The 24123-nt window shown below is 42.8% G+C and overlaps 1 protein-coding gene and 1 pseudogene across 4 annotated transcripts in view; one reads left to right on the top strand and one right to left on the bottom strand.

Moving 5' to 3' along the window:
- LOC112254497 (voltage-gated potassium channel subunit beta-2) overlaps positions 1-24123 on the top strand; it is a 171076-nt gene that overhangs the window by 76594 nt on the left and 70359 nt on the right. The gene's annotated exons all lie outside the window — the stretch shown is intronic.
- Positions 4976-10603, bottom strand: LOC112254496 (annotated as a pseudogene).

Below are 24123 nucleotides of genomic sequence, written 5' to 3'. Positions count from 1 at the left end.
ATCCCGAGAAAGCAGTATATCCTTCTCATCGGACTCGTTAAAGAAAAAATCTTCCAGTTCGAGGTGAGTAATCGCTGTCCAGAAGTTATTTTCGGTCATAAGAGAATGTAGCAGCAACATTATGTACAAAATAAGATAAACAAATAAGTTCCAAACAATGCGAAAAAGCAAACATAAAAGCACAGTTGGTTAGGAGCACGTAAACACGTGTGCCATTCTGTTGAGATCTGGTGACTGAGATGGTCAATGGCTTACATCGTTTTCATGCTCATCAAATCATTCAGTCACCATTCGTGCCCTGTGGATGGGGGCATTGTCATCCGATGGGGGTATGGTAGCCAAAATAATAGCCTGCCCAGCATTTTTATACATGACCCTAAGGATGATGGGATGTTACTTGCTTAAATAAATCAGGAACCACACCTGCGTGGAAGGACCTGCGTTCAATATACTTTGTATCCCTTATATACTCAAGTGTTTCCATTATTTTGACAGTAACCTATATATGGCTTGTCTGGAGTCTAGGAATACTGCTGTTGTTTTGACTAAGGTAAGGGATGGTTGCTGTCTGTTGTCAGGGTTCACAGGCAGGTGGGTGCGGTTAATAACAGACAGGGTGGCTACTGTTGTCTCCAGGCAGTGTTGTGTGTCATTGACATTGGCAGACTGCTGGGCCCATTGTTGCCTGTGCTGTAAAGCTCACTCACTGTTCCGTGGCGGGCTGACTGATATACAGCATTGTGATGGGGCAGGTAAGAGGGAGTCAGGTTAGGTTACAAGGAGCTCTATGGTGCTTTTCACCATATTCAAACAGCCAACATAGTCCCTCTGAGTGGTGACTTCATCCTTTTATCCTCTGCAGTCGATTGTCATTTTTCTCTAGTCATCCTTGATACGTTTGATTCGTTCTAGGCAGTGTGCATACACAATAAAGGGCTTAGTCAGGGGTTTACAGTTCAGTGTGTATATATAAACAATAAAGGGCTTAGTCAGGGGCTTACAGTTCAGTGTGTATATATAAACAATAAAGGGCTTAGTCAGGGGTTTACAGTTCAGTGTGTATATATAAACAATAAAGGGCTTAGTCAGGGGTTTACAGTTCAGTGTGTATATATAAACAATAAAGGGCTTAGTCAGGGGTTTACAGTTCAGTGTGTATGCATACACAATAAAGGGCTTAGTCAGGGGTTTACAGTTCAGTGTGTATATATAAACAATAAAGGGCTTAGTCAGGGGTTTACAGTTCAGTGTGTATATATAAACAATAAAGGGCTTAGTCAGGGGTTTACAGTTCAGTGTGTATATATAAACAATAAAGGGCTTAGTCAGGGGTTTACAGTTCAGTGTGTATGCTTATACACAATAAAAACAATAAAGGGCTTAGTCAGGGTTCAGTTTACAGTTCAGTGTGTATATATAAACAATAAAGGGCTTAGTCAGGGGTTTACAGTTCAGTGTGTATATATAAACAATAAAGGGCTTAGTCAGGGTGTTTACATTTCAGTGTGTATATATAAACAATAAAGGGCTTAGTCAGGGGTTTACAGTTCAGTGTGTGTATATATAAACAATAAAGGGCTTAGTCAGGGGTTTACAGTTCAGTGTGTGTGTGTATATATAAACAATAAAGGGCTTAGTCAGGGGTTTACAGTTCAGTGTGTGTATATATAAACAATAAAGGGCTTAGTCTGGTGTACGGTACAGTATGTATCTACTGGTGTTTGTTTCTCACAGAAACAATACCTGATCTGTTGAAGGGTAACCCAGCTAGCTCTTGTATCCTCATCAGTGTACAATTCTGTAATTAGGGCTGCAATTGGGTCAGCATCTACATGGAACTTCCGACTCCACTCATCATTATTTCAGGTTTGTGGTCAGAGGCAAAGTAACAATACTGTTGAGCTGTTCTGCCTGACAGGCTGCTACACCACATTGCGCTTGTGACCTGTGACATGAGTCCATGAGACATGGACAGATACAGGTAATGTCACACCCTGACCTTAGAGAGACATTTTATTTCTCTATTTGGTTAGGTCAGGGTGTGATGTGGGGTGGGCATTCTATGTTGTGGCCCGGGTATGGTTCTCAATCAAGGACAGCTGTCGATCGTTGTCTCTGATTGGGAATCATACTTAGGCAGCCTGTTTTGCCACCTTAGTGGTGGGTAGTTGACTTTGTTAGTTGCCTGTATAGCCCTAGTAAGCTTCACGTTAGTTTTTGTTGGCAACATTCATAATAAAAGAAATGTACGCCCACCACCCTGCACCTTGGTCCGGTCATTTCCCTGACGAAGTGTGTGACAGGTAAATACCAAAATAAAGGAAACACCAACATTAAGTGTCTTGAACTCTATTGGAGGGATGCAACACCATTCAGATCTTAGCAATTCCATCATTTGGTGTTTTTGTTGATGGTGGTGGAAAATGCTGTCTCAGGCGCCACTCCAGAATCTCCCATATGTGTTTAGTTGGGTTGAGATCTGTCACCAGACGGCCATGGCATATGGTTTACATTGTTTTCATGTTCATCAAACCATTCAGTGACCATTGTCATCCTATGTGGGCATAGTCATGTTAGCCAAAATAATGGCCAAAATAAGGCCCTGCCCTGAATTTTTATACATGACCCTAAGCATGATGGGATGTTAATTGCTTAATGATAATTGCTTAATTAACTGAGGGACCACACCTGTGTGGAAGCCTCTGCTTTCAATACACTTTGTAAACCCCTCATTTACTCAATTGTTTCTATTTTTTGCAGTTACCTGTGTCCATAATCGGCATAATTATCTGGTGATGGCTAGGTTGTAACGGTTCTCTTGTGGTGAAAGAGAGTCGGACCAAAATGCGGCGTGATTATACTGATTCATGTTTAATAAAAAAAAGGAATAAACACAAACACTACAAAAACAACAAACGTGGAAAACCAAAACAGTCCTATCTGGTGCAAACACAGAGACAGGAACAATCACCCACAAACACACAGTGACACCCAGGCTACCTAAGTATGATTCTCAATCAGAGACAATTAATGACACCTGCCTCTGATTGAGAACCATACTAGGCCGAAACATAGAAATACCCAAATCATAGAAAAACAAACATAGACTGCCCACCCAACTCACACCCTGACCATACTAAATAAATACAAAACAAAGGAAATAAAGGTCAGAACGTGACATAGGTGATGATGACATGACACACGCTCTCTCTCCCTCTCTCTCACACACACACAATATTTTAAATAGTTGCATGTTGCATTTATATTTTTGTTCAGTGTAATTTGTAGTAAAAAAAATCTAAAAACATCATATTTCCACTTTGTCATTATGGGGTATTGTGTAGAGGTCGACCGATTATGATTTTTCAACGGCGATACCGATACCAATTATTGGAGGACCAAAAAAAGACGATACTGATTAATTGGCCGATTTAAAAAATATATTTTTATTTATTTATTTGTATTAATGACAATTACAACAATACTGAATGAACACTTATTTTAACTTAATATAATACATCAATAAAAATCCATTTAGCCATTTAAATAAATTATGAAACATGTTCAATTTGGTTTAAATAATGCAAAAACAAAGTGTTGGAGAAGAAAGTAAAAGTGCAATATGTGCCATGTAAAAAAAGCTAACGTTTAAGTTCCTTGCTCAGAACATGAGAACATATGAAAGCTGGTGGTTCCTTTTAACATGAGACTTCAATATTCCAGGGTAAGAGGTTTTAGGTTGTCGTTAATATAGTGTTTATATGACTATTTCTCTCTATACCATTTGTATTCCATATACCTTTGACTATTGGTTGTTCTTATAGGAACTTTAGTATTGCCAGAGGAACACATCGACAACAGCTACCCTCGAAGCAGCGTTACCCATGCAGAGCAACGGGAACAACTACTCCAAGTCTCAGAGCGAGTGACGTTTGAAACGCTATTAGTGGGCACCCCGCTAACTAGCTAGCCATTTCACATCGGTTACACCAGCCTAATCTCGGGAGTTGATAGGCTTGAAGTCATAAACAGCGCAATGCTTGAAGCGCAGGGAAGAGCTGCTGGCAAAACTCACGAAAGTGCTGTTTGAATGAATGCTTAAGAGCCTGCTGCTGCCTACCACCACTCAGTCAGACTGCTCTATCAAATATCAAATCATAGACTTAATTATAACACACATAAAGACGAGCCTTTAGTCATTAATATGGTCGAATCCGGAAACTATCATTTCGAAAACAAAATGTTTATTATTATCGCATATACCCTGACTCTGCATGCAATGAACGCAAGAGAAGTGACACAATTTAATCTGGTTAATATTGCCTGCTAACCTGGATTTCTCTTAGCTAAATATGCAGGTTTAAAAATACATACTTCTGTGTATTGATTTTAAGAAAGGCATTGATGTTTATGGTTAGGTACACGTTGGAGCAATGACAGTCCTTTTTCCGCGAATACGCACCGCAGCGATTATATGCAACCCAGGACACGCTAGATAAACTAGTAATATCATCAACCATGTGTAGTTAACTAGTGATTATGATTGATTGATTGTTTTTTATAAGTTTAATGCTAGCTAGCAACTTACCTTGGCTTCTTACTGCATTCGCGTAACAGGTAGGCTCCTCGTGGTGTGCAATGAGAGGCAGGTGGTTAGAGAGTTGGACTAGTTAACTGTAAGGTTGCAAGATTGAATCCCCGAGCTGACAAGGTAAAAATCTGTCGTTCTGCCCCTGAACAAGGCAGTTAACCCACTGTTCCTAGGCCATCATTGAAAATAAGAACGTGTTCTTAACTGACTTGCCTAGTTAAATAAAGGTGTTAAAAAATGTATAATAAAACAATTGGCCAAATCAGTGTCCAAAAATACCGATTTCCGATTGTTATGAAAACTTGAAATCGGCCCTAATTAATCGGCCATTCCGATTAATCGGTCAACCTCTAGTATTGTGTGTAGATAGGTGAGGAATACATCTATTTAATCCATTTTTTATTCAGATTAACACAAAATGTTGATTAAGTCCAGGGGTATGAATACTTTAAGGCACTGTATGTCATTACTCTCCTATGTTTGACAGACTTAAATATTGCGTCCACCATCCAACAGGGTCACATTTTAAATACAGTACAACTTATATAGCATACATAAATGTTTCATTTGCACAACATAAATGCTTCACAAATCCTCTATATTTGTATGTCATGCTCTATAAATGGTGCATAAACGTACACAATGAGGTATGTGACATTTGGCAATTCACCCTACATTGTGCCTGGTTATGACATCCTTTATAGTGTATGACATACACTTAGAATATATATGAAGACTTTATGTACGACATATGTCATTCTTTCGTTTAAAATGGGACCTCAAAAGGTTAAATGACTGTCCCACAGGGGCCTCTATGCAAAATACATCCACATTAGTTTCATCAGCCTGGTTATGACATCCTTTTATACATAATTTATAGAGTATGACATACACTTAAATTATATCTAAAGACTTTATGTGGTGCTTATGACGACTTTATTTATGCTATATGAAGCCTTCATAAGTTGTTCTGTTAAGCACTGCTTATGAATATTCATAGTTCACAAAGGCTTTCACTGGAAACAGTTAACCTTTTGGGAGGAGAATGGCATTTCTAGCTGTCCTTCGTGTACAGTAACCACACCCTGCTATGCTTGACAGTCCCCCATGCTCCAGCTATCATAGTTGCTGCTGCTTAACTCCATCCTCTGGAGCTGCTTCCTCTGCTAGTTCTGCCAGGGCCCTGTGACACTCTGTTTCTGTCACCGTCATGGGATGCAGGGGGAAGAACCCAGCCAGTCCTACAGGAAGACATGAGAGGGTTGACAGTGTCTTAGACCACATAGATTCCCAGGTAGCATTGAGACTTAATTGGAAGTATTGATTACATTTAAAAGTATACTACACTGAACAAAGTGTTGGTGTTGGTCCCTCATGAGCTAAAATCAAAGGTCCCAGAAATGTTGCATATGCACAAAAAGCTTCTTTCTCTTAAATGTTGCTTAACAGCATCATCATCATTACACAGGTGCCCCTTGTGCTGGGGACAAGAAAAGGTCACTCTAAAATGTGCAGTTTTGTCACACAACACAATACCACAGATGTCTCAACTTGAGAGGGAGCGTGCAATTGTCATTCTGACTGCAGGAAATCAAATCAAATGTATTTGTCACATACACATGGTTAGCAGATGTTAATGCGAGTGTAGCGAAATGCTTGTGCTTCTAGTTCCGACAATGCAGTAATAACCAACAAGTAATCTAACTAACAATTCCAAAACTACTGTCTTATACACAGTGTAAGGGGATAAAGAATATGTACATAAAGATATATGAATGAGTGATGGTACAGAGCAGCATAGGCAAGATACAGTAGCTGATATCGAGTACAGTATATACATATGAGATGAGTATGTAAACAAAGTGGCATAGTTAAAGTGGCTAGTGATACATGTATTACATAAGGATGCAGTCGATGATATAGAGTACAGTATATACGTATGCATATGAGATGAATAATGTAGGGTATGTAAACATTATATAAGGTAGCATTGTTTAAAGTGGCTAGTGATATATTTACATCATTTCCCATCAATTCCCATTATTAAAGTGGCTGGAGTTGAGTCAGTGTCAGTGTCAGTGTGTTGGCAGCAGCAACTCAATGTTAGTGGTGGCTGTTTAACAGTCTGATGGCCTTGAGATAGAAGCTGTTTTTCAGTCTCTCGGTCCCAGCTTTGATGCACCTGTACTGACCTCGCGTTCTGGATGATAGCGGGGTGAACAGGCAGTGGCTCGGGTGGTTGATGTCCTTGATGATCTTTATGGCCTTCCTGTAACATCGGGTGGTGTAGGTGTCCTGGAGGGCAGGTAGTTTGCCCCCGGTGATGCGTTGTGCAGACCTCACTACCCTCTGGAGAGCCTTACGGTTGAGGGCGGAGCAGTTGCCGTACCAGGCGGTGATACAGCCCGCCAGGATGCTCTCGATTGTGCATCTGTAGAAGTTTGTGAGTGCTTTTGGTGACAAGCTGAATTTCTTCAGCCTCCTGAGGTTGAAGAGGCGCTGCTGCGCCTTCTTCACGATGCTGTCTGTGTGAGTGGACCAATTCAGTTTGTCTGTGATGTGTATGCCGAGGAACTTAAAACTTGCTACCCTCTCCACTACTGTTCCATCGATGTGGATAGGGGGGTGTTCCCTCTGCTGTTTCCTGAAGTCCACAATCATCTCTTTAGTTTTGTTGACGTTGAGTGTGAGGTTATTTTCCTGACACCACACTCCGAGGGCCCTCACCTCCTCCCTGTAGGCCGTCTCGTCGTTGTTGGTAATCAAGCCTACCACTGTTGTGTCGTCCGCAAACTTGATGATTGAGTTGGAGGCGTGCGTGGCCACGCAGTCGTGGGTGAACAGGGAGTACAGGAGAGGGCTCAGAACGCACCCTTGTGGGGCCCCAGTGTTGAGGATCAGCGGGGAGGAGATGTTGTTGCCTACCCTCACCACCTGGGGGCGGCCCGTCAGGAAGTCCAGTACCCAGTTGCACAGGGCGGGGTCGAGACCCAGGGTCTCGAGCTTGATGACGAGCTTGGAGGGTACTATGGTGTTGAATGCCGAGCTGTAGTCGATGAACAGCATTCTCACATAGGTATTCCTCTTGTCCAGATGGGTTAGGGCAGTGTGCAGTGTGTTTGAGATTGCATCATCTGTGGACCTATTTGGGCGGTAAGCAAATTGGAGTGGGTCTAGGGTGTCAGGTAGGGTGGGGGTGATATGGTCCTTGACTAGTCTCTCAAAGCACTTCATGATGACGGATGTGAGTCGTTTAGCTCAGTTACCTTAGCTTTCTTGGGAACAGGAACAATGGTGGCCCTCTTGAAGCATGTGGGAACAGCAGACTGGTATAGGGATTGATTGAATATGTCCGTAAACACACCGGCCAGCTGGTCTGCGCATGCTCTGAGGGCGCGGCTGGGGATGCCGTCTGGGCCTGCAGCCTTGCGAGGGTTAACACGTTTAAATGTCTTACTCACCTCGGCTGCAGTGAAGGAGAGACCGCATGTTTTCATTGCAGGCCGTGTCAGTGGCACTGTATTGTCCTCAAAGCGGGCAAAAAGTTATTTAGTCTGCCTGGGAGCAAGACATCCTGGTCCGTGACTGGGCTGGATTTCTTCCTGTAGTCCGTGATTGACTGTAGACCCTGCCACATGCCTCTTGTGTCAGAGCCGTTGAATTGAGATTCTACTTTGTCTCTGTACTGACGCTTAGCTTGTTTAATAGCCTTGCAGAGGGAATAGCTGCACTGTTTGTATTCAGTCATGTTACCAGACACCTTGCCCTGATTAAAAGCAGTGGTTCGCGCTTTCAGTTTCACACGAATGCTGCCATCAATCTACGGTTTCTGGTTAGGGAATGTTTTAATCGTTGCTATGGGAACGACATCTTCAACGCACGTTCTAATGAACTCGCACACCGAATCAGCGTATTCGTCAATGTTGTTGTCTGACGCAATACAAAACATCTCCCAGTCCACGTGATGGAAGCAGTCTTGGAGTGTGGAGTCAGCTTGGTCAGACCAGCGTTGAACAGACCTCAGCGTGGGAGCTTCTTGTTTTAGTTTCTGTCTGTAGGCAGGGATCAACAAAATGGAGTCGTGGTCAGCTTTTCCGAAAGGGGGGCGGGGCAGGGCCTTATATGCGTCGCGGAAGTTAGAGTAACAATGATCCAAGGTCTTTCCACCCCTGGTTGCGCAATCGATATGCTGATAAAATTTAGGGAGTCTTGTTTTCAGATTAGCCTTGTTAAAATCCCCAGCTACAATGAATGCAGCCTCCGGATAAATTGTTTCCAGTTTGCAGAGAGTTAAATAAAGTTCGTTCAGAGCCATCGATGTGTCTGCTTGGGGGATATATACGGCTGTGATTATAATCGAAGAGAATTCTCTTGGTAGATAATGCGGTCTACATTTGATTGTGAGGAATTCTAAATCAGGTGAACAGAAGGATTTGAGTTCCTGTATGTTTCTTTCATCACACCATGTCACGTTAGTCATAAGGCATACGCCCCCGCCCCTCTTCTTACCAGAAAGATGTTTGTTTCTTTCGGCGCGATGCGTGGAGAAACCCGTTGGCTGCACCACCTCGGATAGCGTCTCTGTCCACCAGAGCTGTTGCCAGAGAATTTAATGTTAATTTCTCTGCCATAAGCCGCCTCCATCGTTGTTTTAGAGAATTTGGCAGTACATCTAACCAGCCTCACAACCCCAGAGCATGTGTATGGCGTCATGTGGGTGAGTGGTTTGTTGTTGTGAACAGAGTGCCCCATGGTGGCAGTAGGGTTATGGTATGGGCAGGCATAAGCTATGGACAACAAACAAAATTGCATTTTATCAATGGCAATTTGAATGCACAGAGATAACGTGACGAGATCCTGAGGCCAAATATCGTGCTATTCATCCTCCGCCATTACCTCATGTTTCCCAGTCATGTGAAATCCATGGATTTGGGCCTAACAAATGTATTTCAATTGACTGATTTCCTTACATAAACTGTAATTCAGTAAAATTGTAAAAATTGTTGCGTTTATATTTTTATTCAGTATAGGTAGTTTATGAACCTGTGATTTAGTGTCTTTTCCATGAAGTAGGCCTTGGTCATTTCATTTCAATAAACTTGTAAAGTGTGTGTTGTCATGGTGAGGGTAGAGGGTACACACCTAGAAGTTTGGCCACAGGCTTCGTTGAATGTGCACCACAGCCCATCCAGTACTTGATCCTGCCAGAGTTGATGCTGACCAGTTTCTCATTGTAGATGTTTGGCAGGGGGTCATAAGAGCCTAGCTGTTCTATGTATTTACTGTCTCGTGCTCGCTTGTTGTAAGCTGCCACAATGCGGTAGAAAGGTCTGTTAGACTGTTTGTGGCCAGCCATTGCCAATCAGATGACAATGTGTCCTCCATGGTACGTCTTCAGTAGGAAGGATGCTGTAAGGATAATACAACAAAATCAGCATTATATTGTTTCGTTAAATGGTGAAATTCATATGCAATTAAATTGGCTGAAAAAAAGAACACCCTTTGAAGTAGGAAGTTTTTAATGTCAAAGAGTAAGCAATTAGGGATTCACACTGTTTTTACCGCTTACACACCACAACCACTCCAATAACACTATGCTATCTGCAAAATACTTGAATCTGGATCGCCACCCACAGTAACGGTTATTTAACATGGTGGAACTCTCTTAACAATATCTGCAATAAATGGGAACACCACACACCCAACAGTATTTCATGTCTGGACAATAATTCATTAGCAAGTGGCCATCCCATAATACAAATAACACTCAATGTCTAGCTATTGTGTTGCCATCTGTTGTCTATCTGTTGTGTATTCCATGAAATAAACATTACTTATCAGAAACATCATTGGTATAACTACTAGCTTGCTATACACCATACTCATGGCTCGACAACAGTAAAGTTACAGACATTTCCAGGTAGCTAATAAGCGTACCCCAACGTGCTAGTTAGCCCATGTTTACAGCGTTAGTTAAATAGCAATCTGATCATACTTACATAGATGGACCATTTAGGTATACCCTGCAAAAGAGGTCAAACGAAGATGTAAAAGATCGAACACGTTTTCAACATTACAGAAAAGAGCACTTCTATTGTCTAATGTGACATTTGTAATGGAGCAGCCATTTAAACACACACACACACATGTGTGGTCAGCATAGCACTCAAAGGAATTAAAGTGGCTATTGGCTTACATGTCCTAGAATGGCTTGGTATCCCTCAGTGCTGACTCTTAATTTACATATGCACTGTGTTGGAAAGTACAGACTGGATGCCAGAACAACACAAAGCAGTCTGTAAAAAGAAACAACGTATTTTCAGTGTGGGTCTCAAGTGTTTAATTTAAAAAGTTCTAGATTGCCTCAAAATGTGCATTTCCCCCAGTCTCACAATAAGGATATAATATCATACTAAGATGTTACTTCCCACAGGTTGTCTGAATTTCTTAAGGGTGGTGGGAATTTGTGGGAATTAGGGCTACTAAATTGTCGTCTTTTTCAACGGTATTTTTCATCCATTTCAGGTTTGCTTGGTTGATATGATGACATGGATTGTTAAAGGCCCAGTGCAGCCAAAATTCAGTTTTGCCTGTGTTTTCAAATTCAATTAAATGTTGTTGGTCACGTGCTTAATTCAATAGGTGTCGACTTTACCGTGAAATGCTTACTTATGAACCCTTTCCCAACAATACAAAGTTAAAAAATAAACATTTACAAAATAAAAAAGGAAATAAGTCACAATAACGAGGCTATATACAAGAAGTACCAAGTCAAGGTTGTTGAGGTTATTGAGGTAACATGTCATCTAGCTCTCACAATCTCACATCTGAATTAGACATTCATCCATGTTTTCCAAACGTGAAATTTCAAAGTTGTTGCAAATGTAAATTTTTGGGGGGATAGGCTTAAAACACAAATCTAAAAAACAACTTTCTATTGCTGGATTCAAACTTCATCCACAACACCCTAGCAAAAACACTCACTGTTGCCCCTAGTGGCCAGTTTCTACATCATCTCCCGACATCCTCAGACGTGGATGGAAGTTGAATACTGACTTGTATCACTGGTGACCTGGTTGAACATGTACATGTAGGTAGGGGTAAAAGTGAGTCGGCCAGCAGCATATGTGAAGAGTGTGAAAGTGTGTGTGCGTGTGTTGGAGTGTCAGTGTAGTATGTGTGAGTGTGTGGGTAGAGTCCAGTGAGTGTGCTTAGAGCCAGTGCAAGAGATTCAGTGAAAAAAAGGATATTCATGCAAATAGTCCAGGTAGCCACTTGATTAACTGTACAGCAGTCGTATGGCTTAGGGGTAGAAGCTGTTCAGGAGCCTTTTGGTTCCAGACTTGGCGCTCCGGTATGGCTTGCTGTCCAGTATCAGAGAGAACAGTCTATGACTTGGATGGCTGGAGTCTTTGACAATTTTTAGGGCCTTCTTATGACACCGCCTGGTATAGAGGTCCTGGATTGCAGGGAGCAAGGCCCCAGTGATGTACTGGGCCGTACTCACTATCCTCTGTAGCGCCTTGTGGTCGGATGCCAAGCAGTTGCCATACCAAGCAGTGATGCTGCTTGTCAAGATGCTGTCAATGGTTCAACTGTAAAACGTAAAATATTTTCAGCCTCCTGAGGGGGAAGAGGCATTGTCATGCCCTCTTCACTACTGTGTTGGTGTGTTTGGACCATGATAGATCCTTAGTGATGTGGACACCAAGGAACATGAGCTTGGGGGGCACTATGGTGTTGAATTCTGAGCTGTAGTCAATGAACAGCATTCTCACATAGGTGTTCCTTTTGTCCAGGTGGGAAAGGGCATTCAGGAGTGCAATAGAGATTGTGTCATCTGTGGATCTTTTGGGGCGGTATGTGAATTGGAGTGGGTCCAGGGTGTCTGGGATGATTGTGTTGATGTGAGCCATGACCAGCATTTTAAAGCATTTCATGGCTACAGGTGTGAGTGCTATGTGGAGATTTAGACAGGTTACCTTGGCGTTCTTGGGCACAGAGACAATGGTGGTCTGCTTGAAACATGTAGGTTTTACAGACTGGATCAGGGAGAGGTTGAATGTTCTGAGTATGCGCCCTGGTTATCCGTCTGAAAGTTAACCTGTTCAAAAGTTTTACTTGGCTACGGAGAGTGTGATCACACAGATGTCCAGAACAGCTGATGCTCTCATGTATGGTTCAGTGTTCCTTGCCTAGAAGCGAGCATAGAAGACATTTAACTCATCTGGTAGGCTTGCGTCACTGGGGAGCTCATGGATAGGTTTCCCTTTGTAATCTGTGATGGTTTGCAAGCCCTGAAACATCCGACAGGCTTCCGAGATGGTGTAGTACGATTTGATCTTAGTCCTGTATTAATGCTTTGCCTGTTTGATGGTTCGTCAGAGGGCATAGCAGGATTTCTTATAAGCGTCCGGATTAGTATACCGCTCTTTGAAAGTGGCAGCTCTAGCCTTTCGTTTAATGCGGATGTTGCCTGTAATTAATGGCTTCTGGTTGGGATATGTACAGTTGAAGTCGGAAGGTTACATACACTTAGGTTGCAGTCATTAAAACTCGTTTTTAAACCACTCCACAAATGTATTGTTAACAAACTATAGTTTTGGCATGTCGGTTAGGTTAAGTAATTTTTCCAAACAATGTTTACAGACAGATTATTTCACTTACAATTCATTGTATCACAATTCCACGTGGTCAGAAGTTTACATACACTAAGTTGACTGCCTTTTAAACAGCTTGGAAAATTCCAGAAAATGATGTCATGGCTTTGACATAATTTACATAATTTGAGTGAATTGATGGTGTACTTGTGGATGTATTTCAAGGCATCCCTTCAAACTCAGTGCCTCTTTGCTTGACATCATAGGAAAATCAAAAGAAATCAGCCAAGACCTCAGAAAAAAGATTGTAGACCTCCACAAGTCTGATTCATCCTTGGGAGCAATTTCCAAACGCCTGAAGGTACCACGTTCATCTGTACAAACAATAGTATGCAAGTATAAACACCATGCGAACATGCAGCCGTCATACCGCTCAGGAAGGAGACACTTTCTGTCTCCTAGAGATGAACGTACTTTGGTGCGAAAAATGCAAATCAATCCCAGAACAGCAGCAAAGGACCTTGTGAAGATGCTGGAGGAAACCGGTACAAGAGTACCTATATTGATATAACCTGAAAGGCCGCTCAGCAAGGAAGAAGCCACTGCTCCAAAACCACCATAAAAAAGCCAGACTACGGTTTGCAACTGCACATGGGGACAAAGATCATACTTTTTGGAGAAATGTCCTCTGGTCTGATGAAACAAAAATAGAACTGCTTGACCATAATAACCATCGGTATGTTTGGATGAAAAAGGGGGAGGCTTGCAAGCCAAAGGACACCACCCCAACCGTGAAGCACGGGGGTGGCAGCATCATGTTGTGGGGGTGCTTTGCTGCAGGAGGGACTGGCGCACTTCACAATATAGATGGCATCACAAGGTAGGAAAATTATATGGATATATTGAAGCAACATCTCAAGTCATCAGTCAGGAAGTTAAAGCTTGGTCGCAAATGGGTCTTCCAAATGGACAATGACCCCAAGCATACTTCCAAAACTGTGGCAAAATGGCTTAAGGACAACAAAGTAAAGGTATTGGAGTGGACATCACAAAGCCCTGACCTCAATCCTGTAGAACATTTGTGGGCAGAACTGAAACAGCGTGTGCGAGCAAGGAGGCCTACAAACCTGACTCAGTTACACTAGCTCTGTCAGGAGGAATGGGCCAACATTCACCTAACTTATTGTGGGAAGTTTGTGGAAGGCTACCCGAAACGTTTGATCCAAGCTAAGCAATTTAAAGGCAATGCTACCAAATACTAATTAAGTGTGCTTCTACTTGTGCTTTGCTTGCTGTTTTGGGTTTTAGGCTGGGTTTCTGTACAGCACTTTCAGAAGGGCTCTATAAATACATTTGATTTGATGTAAACTTCTGACCCACTGGGACTGGGATGAAAGAAATAAAAGCGTAAATTAATCATTCTCTACTATTATTCTGACATTTCACATTCTTAAAATAAAGTGGTGATCCTAACTGACCTAAGACAGGGAATTTTTACTCGGATTAAATGTCATGAATTGTGAAAAACTGAGTTTAAATGTATTTGGCTAAGGTATATGTAAACTATCAACTTCAACTGTACGTACGGTCACTGTGGAGACGACGTCATTAATTATCTTATTAATGAAGCCTGTGACTGATGTGGTAAACTCCTCAATACGCAGACGACGCCATTCTGTATACTTCTGGCCCTTCTTTGGACACTTTGTTAACTAACCTCAAGATGAGCTTCAATGCTATACAACTCTCCTTCCGTGGCCTCCAACCGCTCTTAAATGCAAGTAAAACTAAATGCATGCTATTCAACCGATCACTGCCCGCACCTGCCTGCCCGTCGAACATCACTACTCTGGACGGCTCCAACTTAGAATATGTGGATAACTACAAATACCTAGGTGTCTGGTTTGACTGTAAACTCTTCTTCCAGACTTCCAGACATTAAGCATCTCCAATCCAAAATTAAATCTAGATTCGGCTTCCTATTTCGCAACAAAGCACCTCTCACTCATGCTGCCAAACATACCCTCGTAAAACTGACCATCCTACCGATCCTCGACTTCGGCGATGTAATTTATAAAATAGCCTCCAACACTCTACTCAACAAATTGGATGCAGTCTATCACAGTGCCATCCGTTTTGTCACCAAAGCCCCATATACTACCCACCACTGCAACCTTTACGCTCTCGCTGGCCCTCGCTTCATTCTCATCGCCAAACCCACTGGCTCCAGGTCATCTACAAGTCTCTGCTAGGTAAAGCCCCGCCTTATCTCAGCCCACTGGTCACCATAGTAGCACCCACTCGTAGCACACGCTCCAGCAGGTATATCTCACTGGTCACCCCCAAAGCCAATTCCTCTTTTGGCCGCCTTTCCTTCCAGTTCTCTGCTGCCAATGACTGGAACGAATTTCAAAAATCACTGAAGCTAGAGACTCATATCTCTCTTACTAGCTTTAAGCACCAGCTGTCAGAGCAGCTCACAGATCACTGCAGCTGTACATGGCCCATCTGTAAACAGCACATCCAACTACTTCATCCCCATACTGTATTTATTTATTTATCTTGCTCCTTTGCACCCCAGTATCTCTACTTGCACATTCATCTTCTGCACATCTATCATTCCAGTGTTTAATTGCTATATTGTAATTACATCACCTCCATGGCCTATTTGATGCCTTAACTCCCTTATCTTACCTCATTTGCACTCATTGTATATAGACTTTTTTCTTTCTTTTTTTTCTACTGTATTATTGACTGTATGTTTTGTTTATTCTATGTGTAACTCTGTTGTTGTATGTGTCGAACTGCTATGCTTTATCTTGGCCAGGTCGCAGTTGCGAATGAGAACTTGTTCTCAACTAGCCTACCTGGTTAAATAAAGGTGAAATGTAAAAAAAATTATATAAAGAGAAAAATGCCATCAGATGAATCCTGGAATATATTCCAGTCTGTGCTAGCAAAGCAGTCCTGTAGCTTAGTATCCACTTTTATATTGTGTGTGTCACTGCTACTTCCTGTTTGAGTTTTTACTTGTAAGCAGGTATCAGGAGGATAGAGTAATGGTCGCATTTGCTAAATGGAGTTTATTTATTTTTGGAGGGGGAGAGCTTTGTATGCATCTCTTTGTGTGGAGTTAAGGTGATCTAGAGTGTTGTATGATATGATACAACAGCTGATGAAACTATCACTGTAAAAGAGTGAAAAAATTAGATCAGTGTTATTTTCTGATTGTTAGTTGCTGGTTGAAAATACAATTTATACAGCACCTTGTAATCAACAGGTTTAGCCATGGTGGAGGTTTTGGCTAGGTTGTTAACATCATCAGGTTGTATAAGTTAATCAACCAATAAAAAAGAGCTCCTGAACCTCTGCTAATACCAGCTAGTTTTCAGGTAACATATTCCTCCCATTAAGCCCCCACTCCCAGACAGTCCCAACAATTCTGGCTTGAGAAATAGTTTTTTTGTTAAAAAGCCATTTTTGTTTCTTTTTGACCATCTTAATGGAACGCTATTACAGTAAGGTACTTTTACCCAGAAATGATTTGTTATGTATGCATTGGACATTTTTAAGTATTTGTAAAAGGTCAAATTAAAGTCTTTCGCCACCTAATGAACGTAGTTGCTATAAACATGTTGGAGTAGGAGATCAGGCTATCATGATATTGATCTCTTAATGATTCTCTTTCTTGGGGGGACAAAAGGCAGATGCATTTATAGATACTGTAGTATATAGGCCTACCATGTTGATGAATACTTTTTGTATTTTATGTAATGGCTGTTGTTAGCCATTAGGTGGTGCAGATGTTCCACCTCAGATTGGGTCTACTACTGTACTCCATGCTGCACCCTCTACAGCAGGGGTAGGAAACTAGATTCAGCCACGGGGCGATTTTCCTCAGAGCGGATGGTTGGGGGCCCGGAACTTAATTATAATAATTTTTACACTGCAAATTGACCACAACTAAGCACAAAAAGAGATTGTATTTGAAAATAAGAAAAATTTCATACCTAGGTTACATTGAGACACAATTCGTGGGAATACTTGGGAACAGTTTTCCTAAATTAAACTCATTTTTAGATGAATGCCTGGTGATTTTAGCATTTTTCTCACAAAAACTAAAATAGGTAATACTTTATTTGGATTGTCCGGATTTTCCCTCTGTAGATACTCTACAAATGGTCATATTATCAACAAACTCTCTGTAGATAAACAACTGTTTGCTAAGGTTACAGTTCGAGTTAGGTTTAGAATAAAGGTTAGGGTTAGGATAAGGCTTAACGTTAGGGCTAGGGTTAGTAGATAGTTAGTTTAAATGTTATGTCCGCCTGTTGCCGATCCCTGCTCTACAGTTCCTAGTTCCCAGCGGTCATCTCATTTCAGCGCTAATGGATCTTAAGTAGGCATCTGTGAGGATGGTTTACTGACTGCTAACAGGGGTTAGAAGACTAATGTTTTACTTTTATAGTAGATAAGCTTTAATGCATGTTCAGATTGTCCTCCGTGTCAGTATGTTCCTCTAGCTGGCAGCAGTAGTGCTACACAGATGTTTCAGTTAGCTGGCAGCAGTAGTGCTACACAGATGTTTCAGTTAGCTGGCAGCAGTAGTGCTACACAGATGTTTCAGTTAGCTGGCAGCAGTAGTGCTACACAGATGTTTCAGTTAGCTGGCAGCAGTAGTGCTACACAGATGTTTCAGTTAGCTGGCAGCAGTAGTGCTACACAGATGTTTCCGTTAGCTGGCAGCAGTAGTGCTACACAGATGTTTCCGTTAGCTGGCAGCAGTAGTGCTACACAGATGTTTCAGTTAGCTGGCAGCAGTAGTGCTACACAGATGTTTCAGTTAGCTGGCAGCAGTAGTGCTACACAGATGTTTCAGTTAGCTGGCAGCAGTAGTGCTACACAGATAATTTGGTGCTGAAGCTCTGTTCCACTATGTTTTCTTCACTGGAGCTGAACATAATTGCTGTCTGATGGGAAGTAGTCTCTGCTGTGACCTCTTATTACCTGGCTACACCATCTCAGGTTGGCACAGGCAGACATTGTGTCAGAGCGCATGCCAGTCAGGAGTGGAGCGTGGGCAGGGAGCCCTGTCACTTCACCTACTGTCAGCGTGCAATACTCCTATCACTCTTTCCTCTAACACTTTGTATGGTACTAAACACACACTTAACATGTGTGTGTGTGTGTGTGTGTGTGTGTGTGTGTGTGTGTGTGTGTGTAACATCTCTGTTCGAGTACTGTATATATTTTCAGGGATGGTCACGCTATTGTCGCCTATGTTCTCTTATGAAGTGGGTGGAAGAGGAGGATGTGTGTGTTTGCTGCAGGGACATTACATTAATATGGGTACACTGGAGTGACAGGGGGAAGTAGCTCCACTTTGCTCTCCCCAGCCTCTAAGATTCCCAGCTCACCCCAAGTTTCACTAGATGTCCTTGTACAATGTAAGCTACATATTAATAAGGCTCGGAATTGCCCGGGACCTCATACGATATTTCGGTGCCGATACGATATGCATGGCAATTCTCACGATTCTATATTTATTGCGATTTGATACTGCAATTTTATTGTGATTCAATGTTCCAAACATATTGCTCACCAAATGTCTGCTGCAGAGGGACAAGAGAGACCCATGAGAAAAGTGTGTTTTGATCAGTCATGAAAATAAAAGTGCCGTAAAACAAATTGACTCACTATTTAAAAAGAAATGGAGAACAAGATGTGAAGGATAAATAACTGGAGTTTTGGTGCAGGTACAGCTGTCGTGTGCAAAAATAATATTACGATATTGTCAAAAATAATATCTCTATGTACAGTGCATTCGGAAAGTAGTCAGACCCCTTGATGTTTTCCACATTTTGTTACGTTACAGCCTTATTCTAAAATTGATTAAATAGTGTTTTTCCTCATCAATCTACACATAATACTCCATAATGACAAAGCAAAAACAGGTTTTTAAATTGTTTCTAATTCTTTTTTTAATAACTGAAATATTACATTTGCATAAGTTTTCAGACCCTTTACTCAGTACTTTGTTGAAGCACCTTTGGCAGCGATTACAGCCTAGAGTCTTCTTGAGTATGACGCTATAAGCTTGGCACACCTGTAATTGGGGAGTTTCTACCATTCTTCTCTGCAGGTGCTCTCAATGTCTTTCAGGTTAGATGGGGAGAGTCGCTGCACAGCTATTTTTAGGTCTCTCCAGAGATGTTTGATTGGGTTCAAGTCCGGGCCCTGGCTGGGCCACTCAAAGACAATGAGACTTGTCCCGAAGCCACTCCTGCATTGTCTTGACTGTGTGCTTAGGGTTTTGTCCTGTTGGAAGGTGAACTTGTGCCCCAGTCTGAGGTCCTGAGTGGTCTGGAGCGGATTTTCATCAAGGATCTCTGTCCTTTGTTCCGTTCATCTTTCCCTTGATCCTGACTAGTCTCCCAGTCCTTGCCACTGAAAAACATCCCCACAGCATGACACTGCCACCACCATGCTTCACCGTAGGGATGGTGCCAGGTTTCCTCCGGACGTGACGCTTGGCATTCAGGCTAAAGACAATCTTGGTTTCATCAGACCAGTGAATCTTGTTTGTCATGGTCTGAGAGTCCTTTAGGTGCCTTTTGGCAAACTCCAAGCGGGCTGTCATGTGCCTTTTACCGAGGAGTAGCTTCCATCTGGCCGCTCTACCAAACAGGCCTGATTGGTGGAGTGCTGCAGAGATGGTTGTCCTTCTGGAATGTTATCCCATCTCCACAGAGGAACTATGGAGCTCTGTAAAAGTGACCATCAGGTTCAAATCAAATCAAATGTTATTTGTCACATACACATGGTTAGCAGATGTTAATGCGAGTGTAGCGAAATCCTTGTGCTTCTAGTTCCGACAATGCAGTAATAACCAACAAGTAATCTAGCTAACAATTCCAAAACTACTACCTTATAGACACAAGTGTAAGGGGATAAAGAATATGTACATAAAGATATATGAATGAGTGATGGTACAGAGTGGCATAGGCAAGATATAGTAGATGGTATTGAGTACAGTAGATACATGTGAGATGAGTATGTAAACAAAGTGGCATAGTTAAAATGGCTAGTGATACATGTATTACATACATAAAGATGCAGTAGATGATATAGAGTACAGTATATACGTATACATATGAGATGAATAATGTAGGGTATGTAAACATTATATTAGGTAGCATTGTTTAAAGTGGCTAGTGATATATTTTACATAATTTCCCATCAATTCCCATTATTAAAGTGGCTGGAGTTGAGTCAGTGTGTTGGCAGCAGCCACTCAATGTTAGTGGTGGCTGTTTAACAGTCTGATGGCCTTGAGATAGAAGCTGTTTTTCAGTCTCTCGGTCCCACCTTTGATGCACCTGTACTGACCTCGCCTTCTGGATGATAGCGGGGTGAACAGGCAGTGGCTCGGGTGGTTGTTGTCCTTGATGATCTTTATGGCCTTGCTGTGACATCGGGTGGTGTAGGTGTCCTGGAGGGCAGGTAGTTTGCCCCTGGTGATGCGTTGTGCAGACCTTACTATCCTCTGGAGAGCCTTACGGTTGTGGGCGGAGCAGTTGCCATACCAGGCGGTGATACAGCCCGACAGGATGCTCTCGATTGTGCATCTGTAGAAGTTTGTGTGATTTTGGTGACAAGCCGAATTTCTTCAGCCTCCTGAGGTTGAAGAGGCGCTGCTGCGCCTTCTTCACGATGCTGTCTGTGTGGATGGACCAATTCAGTTTGTCTGTGATGTGTACGCCGAGGAACTTAACTTACTATCCTCTCCACTACTGTTCCATCGATGTGGATAGGGGGGTGTTCCCTCTGCTGTTTCCTGAAGTCCACAATCATCTCCTTAGTTTTGTTGACGTTGAGTGTGAGGTTATTTTCCTGACACCACACTCCGAGGGCCCTCACCTCCTCCCTGTAGGCCGTCTCGTCGTTGTTGGTAATCAAGCCTACCACTGTTGTGTTGTCCGCAAACTTGATGATTGAGTTGGAGGCGTGCGTGGCCACGCAGTCGTGGGTGAACAGGGAGTACAGGAGAGGGCTCAGAACACACCCTTGTGGGGCCCCAGTGTTGAGGATCAGCGGGGTGGAGATGTTGTTGACTACCCTCACCACCTGGAGGTGGCCCGTCAGGAAGTCCAGTACCCAGTTGCACAGGGCGGGGTCGAGACCCAGGGTCTCGAGCTTGATGATGAGCTTGGAGGGCACTATGGTGTTAAATGCCGAACTGTAGTCGATGAACAGCATTCTCACATAGGTATTCCTCTTGTCCAGATGGGTTAGGGCAGTGTGCAGTGTGGTTGAGATTGCATCGTCTGTGGACCTATTGGGGCGGTAAGCAAATTGGAGTGGGTCTAGGGTGTCAGGTAGGGTGGAGGTGATATGGTCCTTGACTAGTCTCTCAAAGCACTTCATGATGACGGAAGTGAGTGCTACGGGGCGGTAGTCGTTTAGCTCAGTTACCTTAGCTTTCTTGGGAACAGGAACAATGGTGGCCCTCTTGAAGCATGTGGGAACAACAGACTGGGATAGGGATTGATTGAATATGTCCGTAAACACACCAGCCAGCTGGTCTGCGCATGCTCTGAGGGCGCGGCCGGGGATGCCGTCTGGGCCTGCAGCCTTGCGAGGGTTAACACGTTTAAATGTTTTCCTCACGTCGGCTGCAGTGAAGGAGAGTCCGCATGTTTTGGTTGCGGGCCGTGTCAGTGGCACTGTATTGTCCTCAAAGCGGGCAAAAAAGTTATTTAGTCTGCCTGGGAGCAAGACATCCTGGTCCGTGACGGGGCTGGTTTTCTTTTTGTAATCCGTGATTGACTGTAGACCCTGCCACATACCTCTCGTGTCTGAGCCGTTGAATTGAGATTCTACTTTGTCTCTATACTGACGCTTAGCTTGTTTGATTGCCTTCCGGAGGGAATAGCTACACTGTTTGCATTTGGTCATGTTTCCGGTCACCTTGCCCTGATTAAAAGCAGTGGTTCGCGCTTTCAGTTTCACGTGAATGCTGCCATCAATCCACGGTTTCTGGTTTTGGAATGTTTTAATTGTTGCTATGGGAACGACATCTTCAAGGCACGTTCTAATGAACTCGTTCACCGAATCAGCGTATTTGTCAATGTTGTTGTTTGATGCAATACGAAACATATCCCAGTCCAGGTGATGGAAGCAGTCTTGGAGCGTGGAATCAGATTGGTCGGACCAGCGTTGAACAGACCTCAGCGCGGGAGCTTCTTGTTTTAGTTTCTGTCTGTAGGCAGGGATCAACAAAATGGAGTCGTGGTCAGCTTTTCCGAAAGGAGAGCGGGGCAGGGCCTTATATGCGTCGTGGAAGTTAGAATAGCATTGATCCAAGGTTTTTCCAGCCCTGGTTGCGCAATCGATATGCTGATACAATTTAGGGAGTCTTGTTTTCAGATTAGCCTTGTTAAAATCCCCAGCTACAATGAATGCAGCCTCAGGATATATGGTTTCCAGTTTGCAAAGAGTCAAATAAAGTTCGTTCAGAGCCATCGATGTGTCTGCTTGGGGGGAATATATACGGCTGTGATTATAATCGAAGAGAATTCCCTTGGTAGATAATGCGGTCGACATTTGATTTTGAGGAATTCTAAATCAGGTGAACAGAAGGACTTGAGGTCCTGTATGTTGTTGTGACCACACCACGTCTCGTTAACCATGAAGCATACGCCCCCGCCCCTTTTCTTACCAGAAAGATGTTTGTTTCTGTCGGCGCGATGCATGGAGAAACCAGCTGGCTGCACCGACTCCGATAGCGTCTCTCCAGTGAGCCATGTTTCCGTGAAGCAAAGAATGTTAGTCTCTGATGTCCCTCTGGAATGCTACCCTTGCTCGGATTTCATCAACCTTGTTGTCAAGAGACTGGACATTGGCGAGAAGTATGCTAGGGAGTGGTGCACGATGTGCCCGTCTCCGGAGTCTGACCAGAAGACCGCTTCGTTTCCCCCTTTTACGAAGTCGTTTTTTGGGGACGCCGGCTGGGATCCATTCCGTTGTCCTGGGTGAAAGGCAGAACACAGGATCCGCTTCGCGAAAGTCATATTCTTGGTCGTACTGATGGTGAGTTGACGCTGCTCTTATATTCAGTAGTTCTTCTCGACTGTATGTAATGAAACCTAAGATGACCTATGGTTCTTGGTCACCTCCATGACCAAGGCCCTTCTCCACCGATTGCTCAGTTTGGCGGGGCTGCCAGCTCTATGAATAGTGTTGGTGGTTCCAAACTTCTTCCATTTCAGAATGATGGAGGCCTCTGTGTTCTTGGGGACCTTCAATGCTACAGATATGTTTTGGTACCCTATCCCAGATCTGTGCATTGACACAATCCTGTCTCGAAGCTCTATGGACAATTCCTTCGACCTCATGGCTTGGTTTTTGCTTTAACACGCACTGTCAACTGTGGGACCTTATGTGTGCCTTTCCAAATCATGTTCAATCAATTGAATGTACCACAGGTGGACTCCAATGAAGTTGTAGAAACATCTCAAGGATAATCAATGGAAACAGGATGCACCTCATATCAAAGTCTCATATCAAAGGGTCTGAACACTTATGTTTATTTTTAATACAAATGCAAAAATGTCTATAAACCTGTTTTTGCTTTGTCATTATGGGGTAGTGTGTGTGTAGATTGATGAGGAAAAACATGTATTTAATCCATTTTAGAATAAGGCTGTAACATAAGAACATTTGGAAAAGGAAAGGGTTCTGAATACTTTCTGAATGCACTTTAATTCTATAAACTCAGCAAAAAAAGAAACGTTCCTTTTTCAGGACCCTGTCTTTCAAAGATAATTCAAAGAAATCCAAATAACTTCACAGATCTTCATTGTAAAGGGTTTAAACACTGCTTGCTCAATGAACCATAAACAATTAATGAACATGCACCTGTGGAACGGT

The sequence above is a fragment of the Oncorhynchus tshawytscha genome, linkage group LG07, assembly GCF_018296145.1.
Source record: "Oncorhynchus tshawytscha isolate Ot180627B linkage group LG07, Otsh_v2.0, whole genome shotgun sequence".
Taxonomy (NCBI): Eukaryota; Metazoa; Chordata; class Actinopteri; order Salmoniformes; family Salmonidae; genus Oncorhynchus; species Oncorhynchus tshawytscha.
Note: the sequence above shows the minus strand (reverse complement) of the source record. Positions and strands in the feature narration are given on the sequence as shown.